We start from the raw sequence: 16,082 nt of genomic DNA on the forward strand, positions 1-16,082 counted from the left end.
GAAAGGTATAAACAATAAAACTACATATTCTACAGAATAAGATGCTTCCCACTTGTGACATCTGATAAGTCTTAAAATATCTCTGGAATGATCCAGATTTTGTGCTCAGGTGTCCTCCAACTACTTTGCCTACAACTGAAGGAGTAATTGACACTATTCTGGTTTATAGAGAAGGAATAGATTCTGGTTATATTGCATCATTAATTTGTTAAATGTTTGAGAACATCTTCCGCCCCTTCTTAAGAACCATCACCACTAAAACTCTACTGCCTCCATTTGGGTGTTTGATTTGAGCAATTCCGCATGCTCCATAAGAAGTAATTTAGTATGTCTGTGAGATAGATGACAGGGTTTGAATCCTTTCTCCTGGGAGATTTAACCTGAAAATTCTTTTTAATGCTAATGGCAGTTATTCACGTCAAGGCTGGCATATTGATGGAGGAATACAATCTGTTTTTACAGTTTGTGTTACTTTGAAATATTTTACTGCCAGATGGCCCTTAAAGATTTGTTGTCAGTCAATCCACAGTGGTTACGAAGTCACATGTATATCGTTCTACAGTCACTCCACACCTCTATTCTAGGAAGGAAACCTAAAATAAAGATGTTAACTACTGGACGGAAGGTAAGTGATGTAACCAGTGTGATAAGATAGATTCTCATTTTACACTCCCCATACAATGGCAATCTGTAGAGAGATGGATGGCTATTGGGTGAGTGATGTGTACATTTTCCCTCATTATGTGTCTGCAAAGGGATAAAAGAAATAAAGGAAAGGTGATGCCAGAAACTGTTGCTCTCTGGAATGAAAATCTGAGTGGGAGTTGACATGCAGCATACTGTTTAAGAGATCAGACTGCCAGGGTTCAAATTCTAGCCGTGCCTCTTTCTAGCTGCATTACCTTAGGAAAATGATTTAGTATCTCTTTGCCATATATATAAAGTAGGTAAATAATAATGCACCTACTTTGAATTAAAATCAGTTCATATATGGAAATCCATTAAAGCAGGGCTTTATTTGCTGAATACTGAATTATTTTAGCTCTTATTACCAGGAACTTTACTCTATCAGTAAGTTGCTCTGCATTTTCAGATAATTATTTAGAATCTTTTACATGTTTTATGAAGATAGCTCTTCTTGCCTAATATGCACATTTCCTTTTTTCTTAGGGTGAGGGAGGGAGCAGGGAAGAAAATATGACAATATATGAGACTAAGTATTGAAGCATAAATAATAATATAAATGTAGGTGAAGATACTCTTCTTTTAGTCCCAAATCTATGGGACTTAAAGTCAAAGGCACCATGACTAAAAAGGCCCACTCATTTCTTCTCTTAAGCCCAACTTCTTCATATGAAAAAAAAAATCATTTAGAGGGTGTGGTTTTGGAATTATCTAAGTACGAAGGTGCCGAAAAAAATGTGCATATATTTTAAGAAAGGAAAATTGTATTAAAATTGTAATACTCAATATATACCGATAGCAAAAATTGAATACAAGTCACGTTTGACTTCTGCAATTGCAAGAGGTGCTCAAAATGGTTACCATCAGCGTCCAGACCACTTCTGATTATTGCGAACTATTGCTTGAGTCACGCTGACCATAATGTTCACTTGTATACACTTTTGGCACCCCCAATATACATTCTGTGAATCATAATTACTTATTCAGTTTTCATCCAGAAATATGGTGTGTTATCAAATATATTGCCACAGATTCCATCTCTGTTTTTTCCTATTAAAGCCACTAGAAATAGTACCACCATTTTGTCTTCAAAATTTAGTTATCGAAGTTCCAAACAAAAATAATAATAATAAAGTACAGAGAGTCTCATAAACTATCATGGAGGAAGGCTTCAAAGTATCCACAAAGTTTGGATTGGACTTTATCATATTTGGTATGGGAGGCCGAATGATGGCCCCGAAAAATGTCACATGCTAACCCCTTAAATCTGTGACTATTTTACATAGAAGCGGAAACTTTTAAAGTGTAGATAATGTTGTAGACTTGAGATGGGGAGATTACCATGGATTTTGCCAGATGTGCTCGATGTTATCACATAAGTCCTTAAAAAGATACCCTTTTCCAATTGTGATCAGAGAGATGTGACAATGAAAGAAAAGGCAGGAGAGATTCAGAGCGAGAGGGTTCAATCCACCATTGCTGGTTTTAAGTTGGAAGAAGACTGCCTTAAACCAAGGAATGTGGGAAGTTTCTAGAAACTGGGAACATCCCTTAGCTGACATCCAGCATGAAATCTGAGACTTCATTTCTACAACAGCAAGCAAGTAAACTGTCAACAACGACAGTGATAAGGAAAGTAATATCTCCTAAAACTTCCAGAAGGGAGCGTAATCATTCTGGATATCTGACCTCTAGAACTGTAATATAATACATTTATATTCTTTTAAGCCTCTGTTTCTGGCAATTAATTACATTAACAATAGAAAATTAATACAGTGGACACATGGTATCCACTATTTATTATTTTTATTATTTTGCTAACTATATTATTACTACTTAACTTAGTATAATCATGTGATAATGAGGACAATTCTTGATCCTCACTTTACATATGTAACCCATCTTCATGGACTGATAACTGAGCTTTGTCCTATATACTTGTATTTGAATATTCATAGAAGAAAAAATGAGCTTAAAGGTGTAAATTTTTGAAAAGCAGAAGAAGATGGAATTTAACCTTGGAACAAGTGAGTATTCTGGGAATGTGAATAACTTCAGTGCCTACAAAAGACAACTGTGAGCCAACTTAGAGAAGGCCATCAAGAATGTTTCCTTTATAATACTCTAGAGAGTTCTCAAAATTGGATTTCTTGAGAAATCTGGAGACTTGAAAAGTTAATAAATTCCAAAGATGGAGTTAGAGAGTTAAACAAGAAGAGTCATTCCCAACTGCTCTTTGGTCCACAATAGCATTTCAGTTGGTCTGAAATAGCACTTTGATGGCTTCATGTGAGAACATGGGTATGTGATATGCCCAGGAAACTAGGAATTGGCACGTATGAGGCACCAGTGATGACTTCTCTGGTCCCCTTATCAGAGGTGTAACCTTGTCAAAACTGGAATTTTGTCAAAGCTGAAAAACTAGTGATTACCCTGCCTTACCACATTTTTCTACTTAGCGCATGCCGTACTACAAATGTAATGAGGAATCTGACCCCATTTTTTTGATGTTTGATGGCTAGGAGATTTAAAACTTCACAGTCTCCCTTTTTCTCTTTTTTCCCACATTTGGGCAAGCTATTGAGAAAGCCTGCATGATCCGTGTTGGCAGGTAATTCAAACTATGCAAGCCCTTGCTCAAATATGGGAATTGTCACCCGGCCCCAACCCTGAACCACAGTAAAAGCCCAGACCAGCTTCCTTTCCTTGCTCTCTGAAGACCTGCTTGAGAGTCCTGATCTGCCTTCCTCAGGGACTTCAATCATGTAATAGACTTTTTCATATCTTTTTAATGTGTATGTGGAGTCATCAGTCATCATCTCAACAAAATTTTGGAGGGAGTTTCCTCCAAATTTTGCAGGGTGGCAATACAATAAAATACATTTACTAATTTATCTTATATTTATGTAGTCACATTATAGTATAAACTCTAGGAGGGGAAATGTTCTATCTGCATTGCTCACTGCACCCAGAACAGTGTAAAACACACACACACACACACACACACACACACACACACACATATCACATTCAATCAGTTGGTATTCCATGTGTGAATGTGTGTGAATGAACTATTTCTTTCTTAGTAAAGTAGCTATTCAAGGAGAAAAAATAATTACGTTCTAGAAGGAAACTAGACTTTGGGTGGTAATCACAAAATCACCCCTCCTCCCCGAAAATATAGAAAGTCAACCATACTCTAAGAACTAGAGTGTAATGCCAAATAAGAGAAAGTTGGTATCTATCTTATATATTCATCCATTTAGGCCATATTTGCTAAGCGTCATGTAACAGGCAGTCTTATACGTACTAGGGTTCCTTTGATAAATAAGACAGATAAGTGCGTTGATCTCATGGAACTGACAACTCTCTTTCTGGAACTGACAACTTCTCTTTTTTGAAATGTAAAGATACTAGATTCTGAACTTTGCCAGCCTGAGAACCTATGTATAAATGTTAAAAGTTGATATTTTAAATTTTAGCTTCCTGAAAAATATTAGTTTTTTATTTGATTCTCCAATATCTTGTTGATTGGTAAAGCAGAGACAACAGTAAGTTTACCCCAACTTTGTCTCTTCTTGACAATGCAAGAAGACATTTCCTATACTTAGGTGGAGGGAGGAGTATATGATTGAATTCTGGCCAATAGTAGATGGAATAAGATAATTGTAAGCTACTTCCACTCCCAACCTTTAAAATTATTCATGTAATACTCTTCCCTTCCATCATGACCTTAGAAGCCACGTGTTACAGATGCTGCCATGATAAAGTAAAAGCTATCTGGGCCAACTAGTCACCCTTTGCAGAACAACCACTGAGGATAGTTCCCTCATGAATGACTGTCACATGAGCAAGAAAAAACAAACAAACTTTGTTGTGTTAAGGCTTTGAGATGTAGGAGTGGATTGTTATTACAGCAGAGTCTAGACTAGCCTGATAGCTAAGGTAAATGGACTATTTATTTTCCTACTTATTCCTGTGCTTAATTATTGGTTATATTGTCTCCAGCGATGATATCAATGGTCACATTGAACACTTTCCATTTTTAAAAATATTGTTAAGAACAATTAGTGCAAATATAAGTGGAATCGTTCAACCTTTGCTCATTTTTTACGCTATGATATTAGAACATCCATTTGTTATTGACTGGGTTGGCTATTTAATTTGAGTGAAGTAAATGCTAGATATTTCAAAGATGAACAAAATCTGTCACTTGGTATTTTACTTCTGTGACAGAGGTGAAAATAAAGGCTCTGCCTTAAATATTTCTATTGCTCAGTTGACTCCCTTGTCATTTTTCATTAGCTGCAGGGAATTGCCCTCTAAATGACTAATTAAGGCTGGTGTCCTGAGGTACCCAGTACTCCTAAATGATAATTACCTCAGATTAAAAGCCAAAGACCAACAGATCTTTGAAAGTGCTTAATGGGGCAAAGTAACAAGGCTAATATATGTGCTTCCACAGAGACAAAACATAGATGAATCTAGTTTACCAGAAAAAATATCACTTTCAACTCATGCAGCTCAAATATAAAGAAGCTTAGGGAGCTGATGAATCAACATTTCTATTATAGAAGCAGCACTTGAAGAAAAGTGAGAAGCACTTGAAGTGGTAGCTTTTAACATTGTGTTAATGGAAGTTTTTAAATTAATTGTTACTTTATGAGTAAATGCATAACATTGTCATGAATTCAGGATGATATCTTCATGGTTACGTATTTTGGATGACTCTTAATCACCTTTGCAATAAGTCCTGACAGCCAGGTTGGGACTCCAATGCCTTGATCTCCTAGTGACAAACTGACTGGACCATTTGATTTTTGGAAGGTAGTTTGTCTCAGATAGCAGGAATTGGGATTTAGAGATCCCATTGACCCCATCTTCATAGTTCGACCTGAGATATTGTGAACATTTGGTGGATATCTTCTACTACATGTCTGGAGAAGAAAGGCCACAGATCTATAGGGAAAGAGCATTGAAGAGACATCAGGGAAGGAGTGGAAATGATGGACTACACAATTCTTGAGAAAGGGACACTAAAGTGTAGCTCTTTGGTTTCACTTTCTAATAATAGCTAGATCTCTCTGACCTTGAATGTGGTGCAGTATCTACACAATTTTATAATATGGTCTATTTTTCATCTAGGATGTTGAAGTGGATTTTTGGTACCACTGCCACCCAATAACAACAACAAAACACTAAGAAAAGAGTGCAGTTAAAATTAGCTTAAGCATAATTTCTAAGATTACCTCATATCATCTCTCTGATATTAAAATGACCATTCAGTTTCACTTATTATCTGCCATAAGTAACTAGGTACTGGGTATAAAATGATTAATACTTAATTCTAGATACCAAAGGAACACCATCAGTGGTAAATTCAATGAAAAAAAGTCATGATTATTCACGATAGATTCGACTGGTTAATTGTGTGTCTTGGATGATTAGAGGTCACCAGAAACTGAAAACTGAGGGATGCATAATAATTTTATTTTTATTTTTTTCTCCCAGTTCTTACTCTTCTATCTAGTTCTTTGTTATGAGTTTCCCTGGCAAAGGGAAAAGCAGCAATTGCTGTTACAATTTGGGAAGCTACTTTCTAATTTCAATGTTCAGCCACCACAGCACTTGCTGAGATTTATTTGCAGTGAGGAAATTGTTTGGGAACATAATTTTTACGGGACATAACAGTGCTATATGCTTTTCACAGCTTCCTCTGATAACATTTGTGACACTTCAGGGGAAAGTGCAAACTTTTATAAGGCTACAAAACCTGTCTCTAAGGGGATTCATTTTAGCTAAGTTAATAAAAGGGTCCTCAGGTTTAAAAAAAAAAAAAAAAGGCAAAGCCTGGAGACCAAGACGTCAGGACAGTCTTTTCGAAATAAATTACCAGGGATCCCAGAAAACGGGAGTTGAAAGCTGACAAACTACCCAAGAAACTCATGTGGGCATCCCAGTGTATATTCTCCAACCTACTTTCTATTTAATTTTATGTTGGAGTGACATAAAGAAAATTGGAATAATTTTTTCAGGCTTATTGTTCTTTAACTTTATGTTGGAGTGATGTAGAAGAAAAATTAAAACAAGGAAGACAAGAAAAAAACTAGACATTTGGGGAATAGGTAGTGGAAATAGAATTTCAATCCTGGGTTGACTAGTTGGCCCAGATAGCTTTTACTTTCTCACAAAGATGGAGTTACAATGAAAACATAAAGAAAAAAATAAGGTGATACATATTTTCACTTTTGCCATGTAGGGCATTATACTCATAGATCATAAATGTAATTTTGTAGCTGAATTCAAGAACATTAAACTGAAAATAAGTTAAGTAGCTGTAAAAAAAATTGGCAAGTTAGATAACTTACCTGTGCTTTAGATTTCACATTGTCAATGAAAACAGGAAAGTCAAACTAACTGTTTCTCTTGAATTTTATCTTAAATTATATTCCACAAAAATATTGCATGCCTATTGTACTGTGTTAAGTGCTACAAGATAGTTTATGTTACCTTCAAAACTATTCTAGACTTTATAATAACAGCTTTAGAGTCTTTTTGAGGATTGATTCAATAAATATTTGAAAGCTAGGGTTAGAAACAGAATTTTAAAAATATTGAATCTATGCTAAATATGATTCAAGTGAAGAGTTAATTTAAGCTGTTTCCTGCTAACATAAATTTTAAAACTATTTCCCCTTAACATAAAATTTAAAATAAGTAGGCTTAAAATATATCCTTAAAATAGAGCAGTTTATGGGACTGTTCAAGGCTCACAGGTAGAGGGAGAGTGAAAATTCAAATCAAATAGTTGTAACTATACATGTATATTCAATACTGTCTCCACTTTACAAATTTTCTCAAAATATAATGGAATAATGTGCATTAAAATGTTTTCTTAAGTGAAAAATAGTACAAATTGTATGCATATATTCATTTATTCAATAATGATTCATTAATCAATTCTTTCAAACACTTATTATCCTACATATATGCACACTCTGAGCACTATGGTAGGAAATGGGATACATATTCATATATTCAAAAGACAAAATGTCTTTACTCAAGTGACTCATTTTCCAGTATAACACATTGGGAAATAGGAAACAAAATAAAAAATTCCAAAATAATATGATCTGAGCTTGAATGCAGGCAAATTCCAGGCACTATAGGAATAAAGGCATGGAACGGCCTAGGCCTTTTGGTAGGAAAGATCATCAAAGGTAGAGGAACATGTATTGAAAACTTTCAAATATGATTACTGACTTTATTTTTCCAGATTTATTGAGGTGTAACTGACAAATAAATTTTTATATATTGTACACAATGTGATGATTTCATATACATAAACATATACAATGTGAAATGATCAATCTTCTTAACACATCTATCATCTCACATAGTTACCTTTGTCTGTGTGTGTGTGTGTGTGTGTGTGTGTGTGTGTGTGTGGTGAGAAACTTTAAGATCTACTCCCTTAGCAAATCTGAAGTGTAAAATACAGTATTATTAACTATAGTCACCATCCATACATTAGATCCTCAGAACTCATTTATCTTGTAACAAAGTTTATACACTTAAACCAACATCTCCCCATTTCCCCCACTCCCCACCCCAGTAGCCTGCATTATGTTAAATGGAATAAGCCAGACATTGAAAGACAAATACTGTGATATCATTTATGTATGGACTCTAAAAAAAAAAAAAAAGAAAAAAAGTTAAACTCATAGACACAGAAAGTAGATAATTATTGACTTTATTCTTATAGAGTAATGGTGTCTTCCAGAACGTAAGAGAGAAGGCTGAATTCTAGGCAGAAAGACATTATTTTCAAAGACTCAGAAGCAGTACTGTGTGATTATCTGGGGAGTAACTATAATATTTTGAAACATACACCAGAGTGGCAAGACATCAATCTTGAGTAGTTAGCAGGGACCATATTATAACACTACTATTATGCTTATAAAGTGACCAAACATAGAGCACAAAGTCACTGATAGCTTTATTGGGGGGATTCACACACAGACATTGCTGACACAGAAAAAAACACATTTACAAACGTATGACAATTAAGTTTGCGAACTCATCCTAGAAAAGTGCTACATACCTCATGGATATCACTACGGTAACCTTCGATGTACTCCCCTTGGGAAGCTACGCACCAATGCCAGCATCTAGTTCACCCTTCAAAGCAATTTTGGAACTCTTTTTCTGGAATGGTCGTTAGAGCTGTCATCATATTACCATTGATGTCCTGAATGTCATCAAAATGTCTTCCTTTCAATATTTCCTTTATCTTTGGGTAAAGAAAGAAGTCACTGGGGTCCAGGTCAGGTGAGTAAGGAGGATGTTCCAAGGCAGTTATTTGTTTACTGGCTAAAAACTCCCTCACAGACAGTGCCGTGTGAGCTGGTGCATTGTCGTCACGCAAGAGCCATACATTTTTGGTGAAAATTTCAGGTCGTTTTCATCTAACTTTTTCACACAGCCTTTTCAGCACTTCCAAATAGTAAACTTGGTTAACTGTTTGTCCAGTTGGTACAAATTCATAATGAATAGTCCCTCTGATATCAAAAAAGTTTAGCAACATTGTACAATAAGTTCCCGAACTTAATTTTCTGACCTTTGTAGTTGTCATGTGTTCCTCTTGAAGTCTTCAGATACATGTGAGGTTTAAAAGAGTGAGGTAAAGAGTGAGCAGATAAAAAGAGGTGTTAGTTAAAAGATACCCATCCTTTAAAAAGAAGAAAAGAATGTACAATTTCCAGTGATTATAAAATAAACCGTAAAACACAAAAATAAACACAAAAGAAGAAAAGATATCCAGAGATAAACACTGTTATACTGTTAATATTTACATAACATCTTTCCAGTTCTGTTATGTGTATTTTTGATTTATTTATTTGTTTTACAAAAAGACATTATAATTTGCATACTTTTTATTTTTTAGCTGAGGCACCTATTGTTTTAATTTGCTTGCACAATCAGGCCTGAAGTTTCTTTTTAAAAAAATAAATAACAACAAAAAAATTCACTCTAGTAAAAATGTAATGCATCTTACAAAATAATAAGTTAAATATAAAGGTAAACAATTTTATATTAAGCATAATATAAGGGTGTGTATGATATTATACAGAAAAAATAATTTAAATATAAGTAGTTACATTAATTAGATAGATATAGATAGATGATGGTGATGAAGATGATAGATGAACATAGTCAGATAGGTCACCTTGGTTATCCATAAGGTATTACCATGTTTCCCCGAAAATAAGACCGGACCATCAGCTCTAATGTGTCTTTTGGAGCAAAAATTAATATAAGACCGAGTATTATATTACATTATGTTATATGAAAGACCCGGTCTTATATTATATTAAAATAAGACTGGGTCTTATATTAATTTTGCTCCAAAAGACGCATTAGAGCTGATGGTCCGGCTAGGTCTTATTTTCGGGGAAACACAGTAGTTACCATAGAAAGAACACAATGTTACTTAATACTCCTGAAAAAAGTTGGAGAACTTTTGATCAATTTAGTCATGACTATAGCAAGAATAAGCCTTTGAAATGACTGAACATGTGGACATGTGATATCACTAATTAGTCAATGACAATCATTTCTGTAAGAGACACCTTCCTTACCTCTTAATCGTTCTTGCAAGTTTAAAGATTCTTCATTTCTGAGGTGAGTTTCTTCCACCACCAGCTTCTGTGTCAAACAGGTTTCCAGGTCATCGAGCACCTGAGAAAGTCCAGTGGGAATAGCTCCTGGAGAATCTTATCTGAAGCAGCAAAAGAGTTGAAGAAACCCCAGCAACAGAAATGAAATTCGAAGGAATAAGATTTTGTTGGGTAGAGTTGATCTTTGGAAAGCCACAAGCCTTTATACTTTCTAGTATCTAAGAGTTTTCTGCACTCTTCTCACTGCCTGATGACCACTTTTCACCCATTAGAGGTGACTATGCTTTCATTAGTCTTTCACTTAACAATTTGTCCCTATTTCCCATGAGTATGCCCCCTCCCCGCCCCCAAATTCATATGTTGAAGCCCATTGTGATTGGATTTGAAGATAGGGTTTTGAGGAAGTAATTAAGTTTTCTCAGGGCTGAAGTTCACACTCACTGATTAATTTAGGGAAAATGTCTGACAAACAAGTCCATTGCATGAGTTCTTTTGCTTGTCTTAGAAGCTGTCAGGGCTTTGGGGAAAGCTTGATGACCATACACACACACACACACACACACACACACACACACACATATATATATTTTTTTTTTGATAATTCCAGCTCTTTTAAAAAGATTCCTGCAAGTATCAGTCCCAACAAGACCTTTAGAAAAAAGATGGAAAGATGGGATTCTTTCCTTCTGTTCAATTATTGAACCTCTGTTTTATAAGAACAAGAGAGACAGGGAGTGTTGCTCGGCCTTGGGGAGGAGCAAAGCCATGGGAATATATTCAACATCGGGATTTTAGAAGCGTGATGACTGACATAAACTGTGGCTGTTTCCCCCAGTGATCTTCCATTATAAAATGACCACTCTATCATGTAATGACAGTGGAGAGGAAAGAAAACTGTAACTCTTTGATTATATGTTGAAGACAGGTGGTATAAATGATATCTGGGGAGAAAAATGGATGCAAGATAGGAAATGAACTGTGCTTTCAGTTTCACAACTGCAAAGGAAACAGATTGAGATCTCAGATATGTTCTAGAAACTTAGCTAGCAGCTGTCTCTTCCCTTACTTTTCTCTTCCATTGCCTGATGGCCTCCTCACATTAAAAACTACTACTAATAATAACATGACTTAGATATATTTTATAGGTATTGACCCAATAGAAAAAATAAATATTTGTCTATACTGTCATGGCCAAAAATATTTTCATGGAGTCTGATCATAACATTAAAGCTTCTTATCATAGTGTGAATAATGAAACACATTTTTCTAATTTACTCACTTGTATTATGAGAAACTCAGGATAGTACTTGGGCTGACTTTCAAATGTGAATTATATACCATGGGGGACATTCCAAATAAGTCTCTGTCCCATTTTCTAGACTAAAGTTGGATGTAATATACAGGAAAGTGTAATTTTTTTTCCCTCTACATTGTGATAGACTTTACAGACAAGCACAAGAGAGAAGAAAGTGGATTGGTAAAAGGAACCACTTGGAGTTGAACAATTTGGGGAAATTTTATATTTTGCAAAAAGCCAAAGATAGTGAATTTGATTTGAAGGGCCATTAGGATACTTACTGGATTCTAAACAACTGTGATATTCATTAAATTTTTCTCCTCAGTGTTTGCTTTTTTTATTACTGGGTTTTAAAGAATGAAAAGATCTTTCACCCATGTTTTTACTTCTGCCCATGAAGGAAAAAAATTCCTGGCCACATTCCTGCTTTTTCTGGCTACCTTCTGGCTACCTTCTAAAGTAGGAGGTGTTGCCAATCAGATATTTTAAACCCCAGGATATTACGTACTTGGCCAATGGCCGAGGTCATGTGCCAGGTGTGGGAATCTGCCTTTAATTTCTTGTCTTCTCTTAGCTAACTATACGTGGGCATACCCAGGCTTGTTCTTCCCTTATAATTCTTGACCTCATTGGTAAGAAGACTAGGCTACTCATCCCTATTAGTAGAGTCTACACATTGCTTTCTGCCATGTGTTCACTTTCCCCTACGTGGATAAATCAAACCAAATACATCGCCATAGACCCAGGAGTCTTAAAAGTAGGATGCAAGAAGCTGCCAAAATTCTTGCAGACTAAGCTGCTTTCCATAATCCATTTGTTACAACAGCTACATAGATTTGATGCAGATACTCATCTATTACTAAAGTTATACATCGTTTCTTATACCAATTAAGATAGCATTAAACTAGAAATAAACTGTAAACACAACAACAGTGGGCCAAGCAGGATTTCTCGGTTGTTGGTATTATTTTTAATTTTTATTCATTTCTTACATAACCAAAAAACTAGAGCTAGAGCTAGGCAACCCAAGACCAGGGAAAACGCCCAACGCTCATATTAGGAATACGAGAGATAACTAATCAGTGATATAGCAGTGCAAAGGAGCGGCTAACTGTGAGAGACATAATGTGGATTGTATTTTAGAAGTATCAGTAGTAGTAAACATTTATGCTTTTCAACAGGGAGTTCCTGCATACTTTACATACATTAAACCCATTAATCTTAATAACAACAATATAAAAGCTCTAAGAAAAAAGTATTATTATCATGATCCTCATTTATAAGTGAGGCAATGTTCCCAAGCAGAAACTTTGAAGTCTTTAGTAGATATTAATATTTCAGACAGATGCGAGGCAAGTAACAGATTCAGTGTTAGGTATAATCTATAGTAGAGTGAGGATATATAAATTAAACAATGCATAATCAAAGTCCAAAGCAGACGTCACAGCAACGCAGCAGCCAAGCAAAACTGACACAGTACAGAGTCTAAAAGTAGAATCAGGACGGAATAACTGCTAATGAACCAATATGGGCCTCTGGTTTACTCTGAAAGACTGCCTTAACTGATACCTAGTAAGAGTCTTGAAATAGGAGTCAATCAGGAGGATTCTTCTTTCACAACATAAACTGTGCTTGGGTAGGAAGGAGGGGAGGTGATGGCAATGGCCCCTTTCCCCTGGGTTATAGCCTGGAGTACTAAACTTAAGGAGAAATGACCAAACTCCTCTGTGGATATTGTTGGGCAATAGTTATTATGAAATAAAACTTTATCTGCATAATCAAGCCAATTTAAAAAAAAAATAATTTCATATCTTCAACAAAGCACACTATCAACAGAATGAAAAGGCAACTTACAGGATGGGAGAAAATGTTTGCAAATCATATTAATATATAGATAAGGAGTTAATAGCCAGAGTATGAAAAGAACACCTACACCTCAACAAAACATCAAATAAAATAATGGACAAAGGATTTGAATGGACAGTTCTCCAAAGAAGATATACAGATGGCAAATAAGCAAGCACATGAAAAGATGCTCAAAATAAATAAAATCAAATGCAAATAAAAATCACAATGAGATACTATCTCATACACATTAGGATGGTTACCAGAAAAGAAAGAAAGAAAGAAAGAAAGAAGGAAGGAAGGAAGGAAGGAAGGAAGGAAGGAAGGAAGGAAGGAAGGAAGGAAGGAAGGAAAGAAAGAGAAAGAAAGAGAAAGAAAGGAAGAAAGTGAGAAAGAAAGGAAGAAAAAAAAAGAAAGAAAACTAAGTTTTGGCTTGGATGTGAAAGAGTTGGAACTATTGTACATTACTGGAAAGAATGTAAAATGGTGCAGCCACTGTGGAAAATAGTATGGACTTTCTGCAAAAAAATTAAAAATAGAATTATCTTATGATTTGGCAATTCCACTTCTAGGTAGTTTGGGGAGGAGAGCTTTTCCTCTACCCTCTCGGTTTAGTATCTGGGAATCTGCGAGTTATATTAACAGAAGAAAAATTAACAGGACAAAAGGCATACTATTTTTATTATTATGTTATGTGCATGGAAATTAAGAGAAAAGAAGTAGAGCTCACTGAAGCAGTTATATTTGGGGGCTTCTACACCATTTTAACAAAGAAAAGACAGTGTGGGCTTTGAGGCAGTATAAATTGTGGGGAAGTGATTAGGAAATATATGGGGGAAACTGAAGGAAGTTATTTTAGTACTGTTCATTTATGCAGGCTCATCTTGGTGCTGATTCTCTGTCTCTGGTCTTAAAAGCCACTGCCTCTGCTATAGGACAGGAGGACACCTTCACAAAAGAAATTCACGAAACCTCACAAAGGGAAACACATGCCCCGATTTAGGCAAATAATGGGAAGACAGAGAACCTGTCTTGCATAGACTGACTTTCAATTGTCTTAATCTCAAAATCCTTATGTCACAGTGACTATATTGAGGTGACATGTCCTGATCCCTTTTAGCATATACCCCAAGTTGTGTAAAACAGGGTCTCCAACAGATATCTGCATATCCATGTACAGCATTATTAACGTGCAGCATTATTCACAGTAACCAAAAGGAAGAGCAACCCAGGTATCCACTGATGGATGAATGATTAAAAAAAAAAGTGCTATATACATACTATGGAATATCGTTCAGCCTTTAAAAGGAAAGAAATTCTGACACATGCTACAAAGTGGATAAACTTGAGGACATTAAGGTAAGTAAAATAAGGTCACAAAAAGACCAAATATCGTGAGTCCATCTATATAAAATTTCTGCATTAGGCACATCTAAATAGACAGAAAGTATGTTAGCCTAAGACCAGCAGGACGGATGGAGAGGTTGAGAGGAGACAACTAAAAGGTATGGGGTTTCCTTTTAATGTGATTCTGATGACAGTTGCATAAGTCTGTAAATAGAATGGGTGAACTATGTGTTTTGTAAACTATATGTCAATAAATCTGTCATCTGTGTGTGTGTGTGTATACTATATATGTGTGTATGTGTGTGTATATATATATATATATGTGTGTATATATATATATATATACACATATATATATATACTCAAGAATATATAGATATCTTGAGTTATCACAGATTTCAATATATTTAATACCAAGGCAATAAGAGGCTAAGGAGCTATCTTTACTTTTACCCTATCTAATATAAATTAATATGTCTCACATTTGCAAACTCTCTCTAGTCCTGGCTTCTCATATACCTACAGAGTTCAAGTAGTCACAGGATGTTTTGAAAATTGCTTTGTGTAGGAAAAATATTTTGGGCAGGACACAATAGAAGTGGTAACATTTGCTCCTGGAAAAGCATGTTATTATTGAAAATGAAAGACTCTTGGGAAAAACTACAGGATAGAGAGATGGCCTGAATCTCCCTCCCACCTTACCAACCACTTCCCATATTGTGAAGCAGTGGAGCTGGGGAACATCAAGGAAAAGAGGAAAGAATGCAGAAGGAAAAAGAAGAATTTAAAGCTTTATAGCAATTTGCATTCAATCAAAATTTATGGAGAGGAATGAACGTTAATAAAAGAAGATATCAAGTCTTCCTCTTGTACCAGGAGCCAAGGAAGATACATCGTTATTGATCCTATAGACTCAATTTAGGAAAAACTTCAACACTACGAAGGTAGAATTTTGGCCAGAATCCCTATATTTCAGGGGCATGCTTAAGAGAGATCAGGATTTAGTAGTTGAAAGCTGTGTTGACTCTTCAACCTGTCATTTGCATCATGATCTCATATTTTGTCACATATTCTTTTGTAAGAATGTGCATCTTGTAAGTGAAGATAATTAAAATAGTTCAACACTGACATTATTAGGTCAATCCAGGAAAAAGAAAAAAATCATGGCTGACAGACATGTAGAATATTGCTCTATGAATTAATGAAGAGAAAAAATAATTCTGTGGTCT

The sequence above is a fragment of the Rhinolophus ferrumequinum genome, chromosome 8 (assembly GCF_004115265.2).
Source record: "Rhinolophus ferrumequinum isolate MPI-CBG mRhiFer1 chromosome 8, mRhiFer1_v1.p, whole genome shotgun sequence".
NCBI classification, from domain to species: Eukaryota; Metazoa; Chordata; class Mammalia; order Chiroptera; family Rhinolophidae; genus Rhinolophus; species Rhinolophus ferrumequinum.